The sequence below is a fragment of the Pleurodeles waltl genome, unplaced genomic scaffold, assembly GCF_031143425.1.
Source record: "Pleurodeles waltl isolate 20211129_DDA unplaced genomic scaffold, aPleWal1.hap1.20221129 scaffold_67, whole genome shotgun sequence".
NCBI lineage: Eukaryota > Metazoa > Chordata > Amphibia > Caudata > Salamandridae > Pleurodeles > Pleurodeles waltl.
In genome coordinates this window covers 475586-493674 of record NW_027150384.1, presented here as the reverse complement: position 1 = coordinate 493674, position 18089 = coordinate 475586, and the positions used below count along the sequence as shown (strand labels likewise).

The following is an 18089-nucleotide window of genomic DNA, read 5'->3' as shown; positions in this document are numbered from 1 at the left end:
TAAATAAATGTGCAAAAACAGAGCAGGCTAAGTAGGGTAAAAGTCACTGGGTGACGGGGGCACGAGTCTGCAAGCCAAAGGCTAAGCTAACTCCTGTTTCCCATTAAGACAAACTAGGATTCACTACAAGTCAACGCAATGCATTAGGAACTAGGGGGCATAGTCATGAGAGTCTTGCGCCGCTGGACACTCACTTTTTTGATGCTCGCCCGGCGCAAGCTCTCAACGATATCTATGAAGCCACGCAAACCTGCTTTACGTGGCTTCGAATGGCCTCATTGATATGGAGTAAGACAAAGTAGCACAAGTCGCTGGGTTGCCTTACTCTGCGCCAGGGAGGCGGGCCATGGGCACTGCGGTGGGTTTTCCCACGCAACACCTATGGATTTTGACGCTGCCCCAGTTTTACTTAATGATGTAAACCTGGGACAGCGCCAACACCTTACCTCCCCAAAGCAGGCGTAACTAGAAGAAATCATTTTATTTTTCCTTGTTTTATTTTTCCTTTTTACATGTGTGCTGCATTTTGCAGCACACATAGCAAGAGGAACACGCCTCTCCAGATTCTTTTTGTGCAGGAAGATGCCTCTTCCTGCACAAAAACAATCCTGCATGTAACCCAGATTGTGAGCCAGCGCCGGGCGAAAGGACAGGAATACGCTGCACTCCTGCTCTTGGCATAGGGCAAAGCAGCAAGACGATGTGTGGCACTGCCCTATGCCAACCCCCATACATATGGCCAGGTGTCTCTGGAAGTATCTTGTGTATTAGAATATTGGTCGCTCTGGGTCTTGTAACATTGCTAGGCCAACCATGTCAGACCAACCATGAGAAGGAGCACAATGCCTGTGTCTTCCATATCCTGAAACCTTGTGTAAATTGCTGTATTTTTTAGATGAGTCGTGTTCTTTCTGTTTTTTTTTTTAGAAGGCAGACTCTGCGCCAGTCTGTGTTTTTTACTTTACACTTAAACTTTCTATGGCTTTTAACTGAGCAGACTCTAAGTCACCCTGCCCCTCTGCTGCATAGACGGGCTCTTTGCTTTCTTTATGACCTTATGTCAGTCCTCTTCCAGATTATGACTTTGACTATTTTGTTTGAATTAATTCATGATTAGCTAGTTAATTACTTTTTGCTCTCTGTAATGATTATAATTTTGGATAAAACAAAACCATATATTTTAATCTGGAATCCTTTCTCGAGCAGGTTTGCTTCCATTAGCCTTGTACTAAGTTTTACGAAGACTGACAGGATCTCAGGATACTAAATCAGCCCCAATCTTAATCAGATCCTTGACCCCCCCGCAAACACGTTGAGTTGTTCGCTTTAACCTTCGTCCATAACCATTTGCAGCTTGGCCTCCAGGATTGGTTAACATTAGTTAAATAATCGTCAAATTGTGATGTTTAGCACACGTGTTCCGGTCAAACAAAAACTCTTTTATTTCAACAGCAATCTGGTACATGACCAGCCATCTGTAGTCCCTCGACTGCTTCCATGATATTTACCGAATTCTGGATGCAGGAATGAGAGGACCAATAACATTTCACAGTAATAAACTATTAAATGACCATAACGACAGGCGCTTAAATCTACGCTTTTGCTGACAGACCAAAGTATACAAAAAGCCACCTTAAAATGAACAGCAGATTTCATCAGTCATAGAAGACACACTTCATTCAGAGAGGCCACAAAGAAAGAAATACTGCACATAGAAGAGATTTTATTACAAGACCGGAGGCTCATATTATGCAGTCTTTTCTTGCTTTAATTTAAACAGCATCCAAGAAGAAAAACTACATTTCCCAAGAAAAGTAAAAAACTACAAAGTGACATCACAATGGGAACATCCGATAAGATGTTGAATACATCTATTAATAAATTGACTGCAAACAACAAGTCCTCTTTTCTTGCTGCTCGCAGTCAAGATAAGTACTCCAATTTTCTCTCAAATTTTCTTACATGTACATTTATTGTATTTGCTTGGTTACTGATACATGTTTTTACCGTTTTTCATATTGCAGCTTTACTCGCGCTCACGCTCGCGCACCGTCTCTTTCCAATGGTCGTTTCTAACCGTTGGAGATGCGTGCAGCCAGCGCTTCTTATTGTCTCGCGTGTGGCAGCATTTCTTCGATATCCCTGCCACGCCTTTGTTTCGGCTGTATTGCTGAGTCACGGACCTGTTTTTCCCTGCATGTAACTCCCCTGGGAGGAGTTTTCTTTTCTGCTACTGCCTCCTTTGCTCGCTGTAGGATTTTTCTTTCAGCTCTCCACATGCCTACTCCTCGAGGCCACTCCCTGCCTCACAGGCTAATTTTTTAACCCTATAATAACTGGAACAAATTTAGCTACCAATTTTTTCAGCTCAGTTAGCTTTCTTTAGTGTATCTGTATTTTTTCTTTCTTCACTATGTCTGAAGAAGAAGACTCCCAATTTTTTGAAGAATCCTTAAAGTCCTTTTTTTAAGGATTCTGTCCAACAGGCACTTTCTTTCTCTATGTTGGACATATCCCTAAATTTGGAAGCCTCCTTTTCTAAAATTATTTCTGCCTCTGAGGTGCCTTCTACTAAAGGCAAGAAACGTGCGGCCACCCTTCCTGGGCTTTCAAAAGGCGTTTCTATTTCTTTTGGTCCTCCCACCCGAGAGGTTTCCAAATCAGGAACCCCTTCCTCCCCTCTCCATATTACCCAATTAAGAGACACTGATGATGATGACTCTTTGAGTCATACAGATGATATAGACGGATTTTCGGATCCATATCTTTATGGGCCTTTGGAGAAAAGGCGTAGAATTTCTCCTATTGACGGTGGTGCTGCTCACCCTGTGTCTCAGGTCTTGTTAGACCACTCTGGTGAACCCATGTTCGACCCTTCCTTCATGGTTCATCCAAATTCTAAAGAATAGTTTCCTGCTGATCATGTTGCAGACTATGGGGGTCATTTTGACCTCGGGACCGCCGTGCGGAAGACCGCCAGTGGCGGCGGTTTGCCGCTCTGCCTATTATGACCGTTGGCAGCTTTCCGCCCTTTTACGGATGGAGAGCCGCCAATAGCCATACTGGCGGGAGGCGGGGAAGTGGAGGTTGCTCCACCTCCACTGCCACTCTAACAGAACACCGCCCAGCGAATCACATCCTGTGATTCGCCGTGGCGGTGTTCTGTTGGCGGTGTGGTGTCGGCGGAGCTGCCCCATGGCTCCCGTCCCCTCCCGGAGGATCGTCGGACCAGGTAAGTTGATCGTCCGTGAGGGGTGGGGGGTGAGGGGGTGTTGTGTGGGTGCATAGGGGTGTGCGTGTGTGTATGTAGAGGGGGTGTGTGAGTGCGTGTATGCCTGCGGGGGTGTTGTGTGTATGGGAATGAGTGTGTGTATGTCTGTGGGTATGTCTGTATGGATGTGTGCGTGTATGTTTGAATGTGGGTGTGCGTGTATGACTGTGTGTGTGGATGTAGGCATGTATGTCGGCGTGTGTGCGTGTAAGTATGTAGGTGGTGCCTGCGTGTGTGTCGTGTGGGTATGGGTGAAGTGATGTTGGGGGTCGGGGTGGGGAGGGGGGCCCTGCCACCTTTGGGGGGTGGCAGGGGTGGTGGGGGGGTAGGGGAGGGGTCAGGGTGGGGGTGGGGTTTGGGGAGACCCCTATCAGTGCCAGGGAAAGAATTCCCTGGCACTGATAGTGCTTACCGCCATGGATTTCATGGTGGTTCAAACCGCTGGAAATCCACGGCGGTAAGCCGGGTCCAAATAACGCCGGCGGTATAGTGACGGCCGGCGGATGACCATGGCGGTAACCGCCATGGTCATAATTCCACAAAGTAAGACCGCCAGCCTGTTGGCGGTCTTACCGCCGGTTCTCCACCTTCTGCCAGGGTCATAATGACCCCCTATGTCTCTTTCTATTTACGTCACTCTCTTGACAAGTTTACCAGGAAGAAACTCAAATCTGAGTGTCCCAGTCCCTCTTTACCCGACAGTGTTACTGCTACCCCTGTTATTGATCGAAATATGCTCATGTTTTTTACAAAATGTGGAAAAGACCCTAAGAAAGGTGTGAATAGAGCCTGGTCAGGTTGCCAGGATAAGCTTTTGGATTTGGTGGGTCCTCTCACCAGGATTTTCGATTTGGCTGAGGAAGCCAAAATGGATCAGTCTCCAATTGACCCTGTGGTTCTTTCCAATTGGGCGCAACGGGCCATTTGTATGCTTGGGAATGCCAACACTCAATTATCCATTGAAAGAGAAAGAGTCTCCTTCTAAAGATCGATCTCAAACTGGCGTCTTTGGCCTCCAAAGATGAAGGCCCTTCAGCTAAAGGTTTGTTGTTTGGAGACTCCTTCATTAAGGAACTAGGCAAGTACGTTTCCACCTTTGCCACCCTGGACAAAGCTCATCTGTCTATCAAAAAGATTTTTTCGTCACGGGTTTTCGCCAGGGCCGGCAAAGGCAGGAGTCGCTTTGCCGGCCACTCTCTCAGAGGTCAATACCCAAATTGAGACTCCTACAACCAGCAGAACGAGTTTGATACCTACACAGGATACAAGCCACGTTTCTACCCTGTCGCTCCAGAGGCAATCGAAGCAGAGGTTAGGCCAACAAAGGAGAACAAGTTTCCGGTAAGTGTTTCCAATTCTGGCCTTCCTCCAGTAGGAGGCAGACTGGCTTTGTTTCTAGATTCATGGTTGTTCCTCATGTCAGATCCCTCGATAATTCAATCAATTCAGGGTTACCTCTTAGAGTTTTATCAACCCCCAAATCTGCCCCTTTTCCCTCTTCCCCTTGTCTTTTCTCAGGTGCAAAACAAGCTCCTCCACAACGAGATCCAGTCCCTCCTCGCCAAACAAGCCATAGAACCAGTTCTCTTCGACTCTTTGGGTTTTCTCAGTACCATTTTCTTGATCCAAAAGAAGAATCAGAGGTTTCGACTAGTTCTGAACCTAAAAAAGTTCAACACTTTTGTAATTTATCGACGTTTCAGGATGGAGACTATCCTCCATCTCAGAGATATTTTATTACAAAACGACTGGCTGGTATGATTAGACCTTCAAGATGCTTACCTCACAGTACTTATCCATCCCTCACACAGGAAATATCTTCGATTTCAATGGCAAAACACCTTCTACCAATTCAAGGTTCTTCCTTTCAGACTCTCTTCGGCCCCTTGGTGTTTCACCAAGATTCTCAAGCCTGTAGCGGCCTTCCTCCGATCTCACGGTATCTGTCTGATTCTTTAGCTGGACGATTTTCTCCTCATGGCATAAGACAAGGACCTTCTCCTTGTTCAGTTACACTTTTGTCAGGATCTTCTTCTCAAATTGGGATTCCTCATCAACTTTCAGAAATCAGCCATTGTTCCAACTCAGAAACTGGAGTTCCTCAGTTTTCTCATAGACACTACTCTTTCAATTCTTCAACTTCCCCAACACAAAGTCTCTCTAATCAAGAATTAAATTTGTCATTTCTCTGCCTTCCAAGATCTTGTATTAAAATCCAATGCAAGTCAGATTGGTTGGGGCGCAAGATGTGGTCAGTTCTCGACTGGAGGCGCATGGTCTCTGAAGGACTCCTTCTTGCACATAAACAGTTTAGAGATGCTTGCAGGTTCCTTTGCCATCTGCTCCATTACAAAGGGCAGAATAAGTTGCAACATTCTTCTCAGGAAGGACAACTTGGCCACCGTCAAATACATCAACCATCTAGGAGGCACCAGGTCCAAAATTTTATCTACCCTGGCGAAGCATCTCTGGGAATATTGTCTTCCGCGACAAATCTCAGTCAAGGCAGTTTACCTACCGGGCAATCTGAATACAGTGGCAGACTGGTGCTCCAGACATCTTCATGATTCCAGCGACTGCCAGTTGCACCTTTCAGTGTTCAGTTGTCTTATTTCCACCTTTGGGGACATGTCCATAGATCTTTTTGCTTCTCGTCTCAATGCCCACCGTCCTTCTTTTTTCAGCTTGAGGCCGGATCCGCAAGCTCTTGCCACGGATGCTTTCCTTCAGGTTTGGCCGTCATCTCTTCTTTACGCTTTTCCTCATTTCCTTCTCATTCCTTGAGTCCTTGCACAAGCGCGCAGACAACAGTCCATCCTAATTCTCATAACCCCATTTTGGCAAGCTCAGCCCTTGGTATCCAACTCTATTGGAATTAGCAACCGACTGTCCAGTTTGGCTTCCCCATTTCCTCAACCTGCTCTTGGATCCTCTAGGTCGACAACACCACATGGTCCTCGACAACTCCTTGTTCCTCATTGCTTGGAAGATTTTGCGTCGTCCTGGAGAACCCCAGGAATTTCGGAGGATGCTCTGAAACTCATCCAACAGTCCAGGACCCTTGGTACCTCCAAGGCTTACAAATCTGCATTGGCCATTTGGTGTAGCTGGTGTATGGACAGGGACTCAGATCCCTTTTCAGCTGACATAGTGTTGGTTGTGAACTTCCTTGCTTCCTTGGCCTCCCAGGGTAAGGCCTATCGTACCATCAACACTTACAGATCAGCCATTTCAGCTGAACATCATAGAGTCAATGGCAGACCGACTGGTGAAGATCCTCTCATCTGTCAACTTTTGAAGGGAGTAAGATGTGTTTTTCCTCCATCTCCTAAATATAATGTAATGTGGGATGTTAATCTAGTGCTGAAATTTTTTTACCACCTGGCCAGACAATGATTTCCTTTCTCTTAAGCAGCTTTCGGCAAAATTGACTATGCTTTTATGTCTGATTTCCCAAAATGTGTTTCGGATGTTAAAGCTTTGGATGTTTCCTCCTTTTTCTTCTCTCCTTTTGGGGTTTCATTTCAGGTTCGAAGACGTACTAAAACTAACCTGGCTTCTGTTCATTACCCATTTTTTCCTTCTCAACGTAAATTGTGTGTTGGAAATTGTTTAAAAAGTTACGTGACTCGTACTGCAGATTGAGAGCATCCTCAGCCTCCCAATTAGTTATTTCTTTCCAAAGACTCCATAAACCTGTTTCTTCTCCTACCTTAGCCCGTTGGGTCAAATGGATCATGTTTTTACCTGGGATCAATGTGGATTCTTTTGGAGCCCATTCTGCCAGAGGAGCTATGGCCTCTCAGGCTTTTTGGGCCGGAGCTTCTTTACAGGATATTCTCAGTCTGCAGACTGGTCTAATGAAAGCACGTTTAGAACTTTTTATTGTAAGCCAATTTCTCATGTTTCAGACTCTGTTATTGCTATGCTTTGAACATGCATAATATGACCTTCCGGTCTTGTAATAAAATTGAGATTTTCCTAGCCTTGGTGTCTGAAAGGCTAGATTTTATTAAAGACACAGAGGCGAGTATTATCCCGCCACTCGATTAACCCTTCCCTACTCCTTCATTTCAGTTCCAAGTCCCTCTTCCGGCGTTGGATCCTCCTAACCAACTTTGTGTTCTTCCATCAACACAGGATTCTTTCTTCAATGGCTCCCCTACCTGGACCTATGTCTACGCTCGCCAGCTTCAGGACTGTCTTGTTGACATTTTCACTGTGACTATATTTTATGCAATTTTGTTTGTTACTTCTTCTCCTCTTTAGTTTTCTCATCAAGGAAGGAGGACTTGTTGTTCACAGTCAATATATTAATAGCTGTATTCGACGTCTTATTGGATGTTCCCATTGTGATGTCACTTTGTAGTTTTTTACTTTTCTTGGGAAATGTAGTTGTTCTTCTTGGCTGCTGTTTAAATTAAAGCAAGAAAAGACTGCATAATACTCACCTCCGTGTCTTTAATAAAATCTAGCCTTTCAGACACCAAGGCTAGGAAAATCTCAATTGGCATTAGATAGATGGGGAGCAGTTCTGAGACATACAAACGTACATACTAAATAGTTAAAATATGAATGACCAATATGCTACCAGCAAGTCTGAATTTCTTCGTTACTACAACTTACCTTAAATATATTTTCACAAAAGTATGTTTGATACTAAAAGGTGCAATTTGATACCATTTTTTCTCATAGCTAACATACAGTTTCTAATTGAAAAGCAGAAAGAAACAACTAGAAAAGGCAATAGTGATGGGAGCCTGTTATACATTTAAAATTAACCATCACACGATTAGATGAGAAATTGCTAACCAAAATAGCAAGTACCATATGTTTACTATGTAGTGTTTTTTTTTTTTTGTAAATAATAAACATCTGCAGTAACAAAGAACTCCATAACTTAAAAATAAAATCTACAAATTTCTTCTCAAAAGTTGAATAATTTCTAAAGCTTTCTCTGTTGTGTTGCCAAGTCTGTCAGCGTTGTGGTTCAGACCCCCAGTTGTTATTTAGGAATTTAGGATAGGTGTCTCTATTAATTACAATTCTATCTGCGGCGACTTATCATATTATAGATTGCATTTAATATACATTAAGTCGAAATACTTGTAAACTGTAGACATTTTAAACTGAAATATTTTAAAATAAAGGTAAGCATCCTCCCCGTCGGAGAATTGAACCCCGGTCCCCGCGTGACAGGCAGGGATACTCACCACCATACAAACGAGGATCAGATAGCACAGTGTCTCCTGTGTAGCTTCTCGTCATGTCCTTCTTCAATCCCCTGTGTCTTGAATCAGTACCCGATTCTTCACATTTCCCAGCTCCTTGACACCAACACAGGAGGGCCTCAACAAACACAAACTCCCCAACACTTCACAATAACCTTTTCACCCCCAGCAGGCGCTCTCAGCAGCTCCCAGCAGCATCACCTTCCCACACTCACAACAAGCAGCTCCGGGGCTGCTTCAGCCGGGGGTGGGGGGCACCGGCCTCGCTCCTCAGCCCAGGGCCCCCCCGGCTCTGTCTCATCAGGGGGGATTGCACAAAGGGACTGAGGGGAGACTCTCCCCCCCCCAGCTGGAGGAGGGAGTAGACTGGGAAGGGGGAGAGAGGAGGCGGGGCCACAACACGTGAGCATCTTTTTCGCTCGTCACTTTTACATCAAAGTTTGGTTCTTTTGTTTTTAATTGTTAGCACATGAGGTTGGAACATGGGGAGGCAGATGCCACATGAAAGCTCAGCTCCCTTTGGGCTGGAGGGTCCAAGTGGGCCTGAAGATGAACCAGAGCCGGGCATCAGGCTCGAGCTTTCAGTGGCTTGCCCTTCTCTAAGACTGCGCCTGGGATGGCAAAGTGGCCTAAAATGATGTGTGTGATGAGTGGGCAGGGCCAAGGGCACGGATCTGATTGGGCCCCCGTCCGTCACTCACTCTCCATCAGTGTGCCACCCTCAAGGGTTTAAGTGGCTTGGGTCCTGCCGGGTCTCACGTGCAGCAGTAATTAAAACTGTCTTTAAAGTCCTCTGCTATTGGCTACTAAATCCATGTACCTGAACCAAGCCGCCTCTAGGCACCTGGAGCAGTTCTGGTTGTGGGTGAGTGTTCTTGTTGGGGCACGAGTAAGAGCTCTGGGGATGAGCCTGAAGTTAGTGTGAACGTCTCACAGTGCCTTCCAGTGTGTCACTAAGGTGTTCAGTCTTCATGCACATGCAGTCCTTGGCCTCTCTGCAGAATGCACAAAGCGATGGTCACATATGAGCCAGTTGCAATTGTGATTGTGTGACAAAGTGTGTGAAGGAGATACACTACTGTCACAACACTGACAGCTCCAAAGGAAAATACAATCCAGTGCCTAAAGCTGGGTTGGTGGGTGCTCTAGGAAGGGTGGAGGTGGACACAGATTTTTTTGAAGAGGAAAATGATGAAGCATGAAATATTCAGGTGACTTCAGACGGATATCTACCCACCCTCCTTTCCCCCATCCCCAAAAACCAAACTACCCCAACCCCTACGCCCAAAAACCAATCTACTCTGACCCCCCTCCCCAAAAACCAAAAGAATCCCACCCTCCACCCCCAAAAACACTAACTACCCTGACCCCCAAAAACACTAACCACCCCGAATTCCCCCACCCCCAAAAACGAAACTACCCCAATCCCCCACCCCGCCCCTAAAAACCGAACTGCCCTGATCCTCTAACCCTAAAAACCAGAACTACCCCGATCCCTCACCCTGCCCCTAAAAAAATAAACGACCCAGACCTCCCCCACCCCAAGCCCCTAATCCACCCTCCATCCCTAAAAACTATGCACCAACCATGCCCCAGCCTCACTTACCTAACCGCGTCCTCTCATGATGCACTATCCCTTTTTCTCTGCCTTAATCGCGCATGTGCATTGTTCAACACATACGTGGTTAAGGCAGAGAAAAAGGGAGTTGTTGTTAACGCAAGCATGGCTCCGCTTGCATTAACAACATAGGTCGTCTTTGTTCCAGAGGTTCCCCCATAGAGGTGTTCTGTTGTATTGGAGAGTTGACAAGTATCCACACCAGGTGTCCCGGTCTCTCATCCCCTCCTCCCTTACACTGACAGAAGCCTCGCCGGGGGTCACTACTCTAGACACGGTGCTGATATTCTTCCCAAAGCTCAACCTCATCTGAGCAGGAAAAACTGCCCCTGACCTAAACCCGACACCTCTTCCCCTCCCTGATGCCCCTCAAAGAGTCCTCATTCAGCCCCTCCACACCGCCCCTCTCCCTGGTGCCTTTCAGAGAGACCTGAATCAGTCCAGCCACACTGACTCCCTTTCTGTTGCCCGGGTGCCCCTCAGAGAGACCTCTGTCTGTCGCTCCACACCAACCTCCTTCCCCATCCAGGTGCCTCCTGTATCCTTCCTTTGGCTCGTCCCAAGCCTCATTTTACTAGTATGAGCTCCCTAATCCATTTCTAGAAACTCTTCACTCCTCCATCTCTACTTTTACTCATCCCAAACCTCACCTTACTACTATGCTCTCCCAAATAACACTTTCTAGACTCTTACCTCTTCTATCCCTCAATTATCCTATTCAGACCAACTAACAAACAGACATCGCTCAAATTAGCACATCTTTCCTTATAATAATCCCCCACTAATCCTTTTTGGGTTCCGGAGTAGAGTGGAACTCACCGAAAGGTGCTTCGAAGCATCATTGGGGGCTGTAAGTGCTATATAAATACAATTACAATTGCTCCCATTGTTAGCTCCTGCTTTCTTTGCATCAGTACTCCATCATTGATTTTTCCTAATTAAATTCACATCTATATCCTTATGTTCGTTATTACCTAAAACTGCTCTTGCATATCTTCCCAAGTTCTGAGCCTTTTGACAATATCCCCGACTTCTTTCACTTCAAAGTCCTTGTATATCCAGAATCTGTCTTGTATATTAGGGTTACTACAATGCGCAATGGTTTGCTCCCTGGTGAATCCATCATGTAGATTCCCAAATCTAGATGTTGTGGGAAGGTTCTTTAATTCTGAGACATAGTCCTCACTTTTTCTTTGGATCCCTGTTACCTGTGAAAGAAAGTGAAGTGGTCATTCACTATGCACACAGTTGGAGAACCAAAATTGTTTACATGGTCTAAAGCATGAGAAAAAAACATCTACATGTCCATCCAGTCTAGATTTTTTTATCACTCATGTACATTTTTAACCACGAGTGTCTACTCAATGAAGTAAAATTGTCTTTTTCCTGTAAAGTGACACACCATCTTCCTCAAATGTTGAAATGCAGCTATAAAAAAAGATCCTTCTATTCCTGCCCTCCATGACCTCACATATGTATTTGAAAGTGCACTTTCACCCCTTGGGACATCTTCATGCTGAAATAACAGATGTTTTTAATCACCCATGGTTTACTTACTCAACAGTGCGTATACTTACCAAGCCACACAACCACACTGAAACATACGCATCAAGTAGGCCGGGGGGTTTGCACTGCTGACGTACACTGCGCTGTGCCTGTTATTTGAGAGAAGAAGCTTCTCTGGGGCCTCCTGAGTGTTACCTGTTCTGTGACAGTAGGAAGCTTGTACCACGCTGCAGTGTCGCGGACATGCTTCCTCTGTTGTTACCATGTTGTACATTCCGTGTACAAGGTAAGCTTACCGCTCTGCCTATGCTGTACCTGATCTATGAAGAGTAGAAACCTGCACCGCGGATGCCGAGTTGTGTGTTTTGTGTAAGTGATGCTGTGGTGTACTTCTTCAGTGGAGACAGGTAGCTTGCCAACTGATGTGCGTGGTGTATCTTTTCTCTGAGAGAAGGTATCTTGCACTGAGGACGCCTGGCTGGGCCTGTTCTGTCGGTGATGCTTGCACTGCTGTGGTGTGTTTCACCTATTCTGTGGGGGAGGATGTGATAGAGATGTATTAATCACACCTGATCCAGCACCGTCCTCTCCCTCTCCTCCTAGGTACCATTCATCTTTTAGGACTCTCGAGGGTCAAGGAGAAACACCTTCACTCACAACACCTTAATGACCGTGCAACCCATTTGCTTACACACTAAATCTCAGAGACAAACATGAAATTTAGAGAGGGATTTATTACAGACTTGAAGCCAAACTTACATAAATAAGTCTTAAAACATAGTATATATATATATATGATCACCAAAAGAGACTCAAGACATCGCGCAATGTTGAATTTCACTAACTTAAAAAAACAGATAATACGATAGCGATAATGCAGAAGATAAGGAAAAGCACATGATGCTTCGAATTCAGACTCAGATTTTTCCTGCCAAATCTTCAAATCTAAGTTCCTACTATTCTAATAATCTAAAGATGAATACAGAGGAAAACGTCAGCATCACAGGAAACTTCGGTAGAAGTCCTGTTGAGCTAGATGTGAGAAGCACAAAGCCACTTAGCAGTGGCGGCTGATCCGCTATGGCGGAGGAGAGTCGCACCCCCCCCACCAGCAGCAACTGCTGCAAATCGTTTAACAACAAAACAAAAATGAACTAAGTTTCTTAGCCTTTCGTTGTTAAAGGGGTGGGGCATTGGGGGTGACGAGCAGTGAGGGGAGTGCACTGTGGACTCCCCTCAGTGCACATGTGTGTTTGGCCGGCCATCTGGGGCACACTGCTGCCGGGCTGGAGAGAGCAGGCACAGGCTCCCAGTCTGCCTGGGAGTGCCCTGGCTGGGCACTCCCAGCCAATCCTAACACTTCTCTGAGCAGCGTCAGGATTGGCCGCAGGGCAGGCTGGGAGCCTGCTGCTGACGAAGGAGCAGCGGTGCGGCAGAGCAGGTAAGTTTTAATTTTTTATTTTTTAATATTGTTAATATTCCCATTGCCTCCCCTTACCCCGCTCTCCACCCCACCCCTGGTAACCCCCCGTGAGCCGCGACTGCCACTTAGTCTAATAAAGGAAGGAGAGTTATCTTTCCCTTAGAGTCCACTCTAGTCAAGGGGGCAAAAAGATTCTGAATCTCTGCCTAACTGAACAACACTTTAATCACCCCAGAGCCTTCCAGTAGCTGACATCACACCCAAAGAAACAATTACTAACAAGACACCATTGTGAATTATGTCCAATTCACTTTTATCCTCTTCTGAACACATCTGCTCCACCTTGGATTACATCCATGCCCAGGAATATAGTAAGGGAGACGTTCTTGTAGCTCCTTGTTACCAAGTTTCGTCCTTGGCAACCCAACTCTCTCTTCCTTACCTATCACCTGCAGACGAAAGAAAAATAGCGCACAAACAAAGCAATTTTCATGTTGAAATTAAACATAGGAATTGGCAGACCTTAACTCCAGCTTGAACAATGGAATGGAAGCACATTTTAGTTATGTTTTTACAAATGCAATTGTCTTAAACACAGTAAATGATGAGTGACTATAAAATATATCATTTGTTAAGATACCAAGGTATAAATGCATCTGGTTAACATTTCATAAAAGCAGTTTCTATCTAACAAGTGTAATATCACTCACAAAGGCACCATAATGTTGTGGTCTTTTAATGCATCACATTTACATGGGTATAGTTTTTCACACAATATATGAAGGTAAATGCTGTCCTTCTCTTCTACCAAAGAAAGCATAAAGGCACAGCCATGTTATGCTCTGTCACACCCATTGCTGTGAAACATCTGGTGGAGCCCTGGGGGTGCATCTGTAACGTAATGGGTATTTGTAAGGCACGCAATCACCTGCAAGGGTTTCCTGGCGCTGAGCAGGCGTGTGTGTGTGTAGCCCTGTCTAAGGTAGGTTGGTTTATTAAAAACGCAGGTCTTCAACTTCTTGCAGAATTGAAGAAGAGAAGAAAATGCTCTGGTGTGAAATGGGAGTCCATTCCATGCTTTAGGAGTGATGCAACAGAACACCCATCCTCCTGATCTGGTTCTCTGTATGTATGGGATGTGTGTGAGTAGGAGCCCTGAGTAGATGGAGGTCTCTTGGTGGTTGTGGAAAGAGATGCAACTGGTCAAGTAGGTGGGGCCTACGTTGTGTTGTGCCTTGAATGTGTATGTAAGGTGTTTGAAATTAGTTCATTTCTGTTTCGGGAGTCAGTGGAGCTCTCTGAGGTATGGTGAGATGTGAATTCAGAGCGGGAGGTTGAGGATGAGTCTGGGTGCCAACTTCCAGGTAGTTTTCTAGTGAGTTATCTGATGTTTCAAGCATAGAGAGCATCCCCGTGGCCCATCTTGCTGCTAACTTGGTCATGAGTGGCAGTTTTCTAGTGTTGCTGGCTGTGGATTCTAATGATGAGTATTGTCTGCTTTCAAGCCCTGCAGGAGGGTTGCCACTTTTTCAGAGAAGAATTCTAAATATTTCTGTCTAGACTCAGGTTACGGAAGGTCCGGGAGATTGTATTTAAATAGTAGTTTGTGGAAAGTTGCACTCCACTCTTTCGGACCTTCATACAAGGAGTAAAACTTTCCTCTTAGCAGTGAACTTACAGCCTGTGATAGTATTCTCTCAGTTCTGAGACTCACACTGAGTAGGGCTTTGAGAAACTTGTTCCAATAAAGAAAATAAAGACGGACTGAAGGGGGCTCAGAAAGAAATGAGGGGTGAAGAAAGAAAGAAGCTGGAATGTGGAGGGAAATAGATTGATGTTGTTAAAGTAATGTTTTATTTTACCAAGTTTGAGAGGGTTTAAAGTTTGACTTCTCAGCACTGAAGGTAATGGATATCAAACAAAAAGTCACTGTGGAAACCTGGGATCTTTAGAGCTTCAGTCTAACGTCCTAGCCAAGAGCCCATGGAGGGGCTCTGTTGTTTTGGAGAGCTCACAGGTATCTTTACAGGTGTCCAGGTCTCTCATCAACTCCCCCCTTAGTCTGAAAGAAGCCTCGCCGGGGGTCGCTGCTCTCTTTACAGCAGTGTGGACCAGACATCACCACACAGGCTTAAACCTACGCTTTCGCCGACTGACCAAGATATACAAAAAGCCAGAATAAAACACCAGACATGGAAGACACACTGCATTCATGGAGACCACGAAGAAAGAGATACTGCACATTAAATAGATTTACATTAAATAGATGGAGAATACTTGACGGAGACACAAACTATTAAAACAAGCATTTGCAATGCAACGGGTCTCGCGTTTGCTCATGTTAGAGCTGATCGCGTTGTAAACTCCTAACCCGACTTTTCACCTATCGGGCAAAAGTGCATTTATGTACATAACCCGAAAAAGTGAAGTTAATTATGTAAAGTGCTCGACTTCTGCCAAGCGAGATCGCGCTCGTGAATGAGAGAAAAAGAAGTCCATGAGCCCGATGGAAAACAGCGAGCCTCGCATGTTTTCTGTACTTGGTCGCTGCGCTGGAGGAGGGCTAGCCACCGGAAAAGGCATGACCTATGCGTGCCTTCGACTAATGAAAGCAAGCGGATTTTATTAGGCAAGCCCACGTACCAATAAAAAACACTGACGTGACGTTGACAGGGCTCCGAGCCCTTTTCTAAACACTAAAGCGTCTCGCTGCGATACGCATGCGCGAGCGCATGCAACGCAGGCTCGACCCTAAAAACATGGATAACCAATACACTACCCGGAAGCCTACGTTTCTTCGTTACTACAACTTGCGTTCACTCCAATTTCAGAAAAGTACGTTCGTTATTAAAAAAGATACAGTTTGGTTCTAATTGTTTGTATAGATGATATATAGTTTTGGTTGAAAATCAGAGGCGCAACTAGAAAAAGTAATAGTGATGAAGCTGATAATACATTTGAAATTAACCATGACGCAATTACGTGGAATTGATAATCAAGCAAAACAGCCAGTACCAATTGTTCACCACATAGTACTTTGTTTTTCTGTAAATATTAAACATTCGCTGTCGACAAAGTGGTCCATAACTTAAAATCAAAATGTACAAATGTGTTCCCAAAACTTGATTCCTTCATGTTGAAAGCTTTCTCTGTTGGATTTCCAAGCCTGCCAGCGCTCTGCTAGAGGCGCCTCGGTGTTGGTATTTATTACAATTCTATATGCTGCCACTGATCATATTATACAGTGCACTTCATATACATTAAATCGCAATACTTCTAAAATGTCGAGATTGTAAACGAAACAAATAACAAAATGTATTTCTAAAGTGTAAACATGGTTAAGTCATAAACATAGTCTCCCCGTCGGGGAATTGAACCCCGGTCTCCCGCGTGACAGGCGGGGATACTGACCACTATACTAACGAGGAACTGATGACTCCCTGGTACCTGACCTCCTACTGATTGTTCTACCTGTCCCCCTGCTGGGGGCGCTGCACCCACAGAAATGTCAGTGTTGACCCCGCCTGTGCCAGGAAGGAGCCGGTCTCTGTGTATCACTGATTTACAGCTTCCTCTGCACAGACTCCTCCTTTTCTCTCTCTGACAGTCACTGGGATCAGCGGCTGCACCTCCGTCCATTTCTGCTCTGGCTAAATTCACTTCTTGGTGCCATCTGAGAAAAATGGGGGAGACAAAAAGAATTGTCAAGCTCTAGCGTCGTTGCTTCAAAACATGGCGTATTTTAATTTCAGAATGTGAAAAGAAATATGAAGAGCAAATACGAAAAAAAATCCTTCGAGCCGGATTTGAACCAGCGACCTAAGGATATCAGCTTCACCACTACAGTCCTCCGCTCTACCAACTGAGCTATCGAAGGGATGGAAGCATCATGTGACTGCAGCCTTCAGGTTATGTACCTGCCAGCAGTGGGGCCCATGGTGACCATGTGTATGTTTGCTGTGCATTTAAAGACCGAGGTCACATATCAAGCTGTGTCTTCAGGATGCATGCTGGTTATTTTCAGATGCCTATCTCATTCTCCAACAGCACAAACCTACAATCAGCATCATTTAATCTACCACCTGAGTACTTTTTGGAAACTCATCGCACAATAACTACAAAGGGTGACTCGCCATTTTAATCGGCAAGGCGTGCTTTTCCTCTTCATTTGCGTACTCTGGAAAACACATGCCGCTTTAGCAATGCACATTTTCAGTGCTTTTCTAATATCTGAATATTTCAGCAGCAAGCATGGGGGAGGGCTTTCTGTTGAAGTCAGTCATACAGCCATTGTCTTTCCATCTTGATTACCTTTACTTAGAATTCAAAAAAATAAATGTGTCTTGTCGCAGACACACAAAGTGATTTCTCAGCATTCGCTGTGGTTTATTAAAAATAATGGGAACTAACTTTCTTGAGAAAAGTACAGCTCAGGAAATAAAATGGCAAAACCATCACAACAAGTATGTCGGCCAATGAACTCAGCTGGAATGCTGAAAGTTGTGTAGATTCTTAAACTTTGGAAAGCTTGGCGCTCAGTGTAAGAATGATAGGGAGTGTGCGGTGAAGGTGCAGGCATGTTGCCCCCCCTGTGATTGGTGAAGGCATGAACAATGACAATATTAACACTTACCAGTTTTACATAAAAAACCTTGCTCTAGTGCAAGGGTGCCCAACATAAGTCCAGTAGAGTCGGATCCATGCCGGATTTGCAGGATATCCACAAGATATATATATGATTGCCAGAAATGAACAACAGTTACATATTAAGCTCGTCAGAGGTCACCTTGAAAACCTGGCATGGACGGCCCCGCCTCCCACTGCAATGGAAACCATTCTCTAACACACAGGATGGGGGGAGTGATACTGCTTCCTACCTGGCCTCGTGCAGGAAGGAAGCCAGAGACAGTGTCTGTTAAACTCACTACAAACAGTGGCAACTTGGAACGATTTCACATTTAAGGCTGCACCCAACATTGTCTGCAGCTTGCCAGGCTGTGAGCAGGCCCAGGGTTTGCACAGACTTGAACAGATCCAGCT

The 18089-nt window shown here is 45.2% G+C and overlaps 2 non-coding genes across 2 annotated transcripts; both read right to left on the bottom strand.

Annotated features, from left to right (window-relative positions):
• Positions 1 to 16405: 16405 nt before the first annotated feature.
• Positions 16406 to 16477, bottom strand: TRNAD-GUC (transfer RNA aspartic acid (anticodon GUC)). Its single transcript has one exon. It is a non-coding gene; the product is annotated as a tRNA-Asp (tRNA).
• Positions 16478 to 16840: 363 nt separating this feature from the next.
• On the bottom strand, positions 16841 to 16926 carry TRNAY-GUA (transfer RNA tyrosine (anticodon GUA)). Its single transcript is given in 2 exon segments — positions 16841 to 16876; positions 16890 to 16926. It is a non-coding gene; the product is annotated as a tRNA-Tyr (tRNA).
• Between the last annotated feature and the right edge of the window lie 1163 nt (positions 16927 to 18089).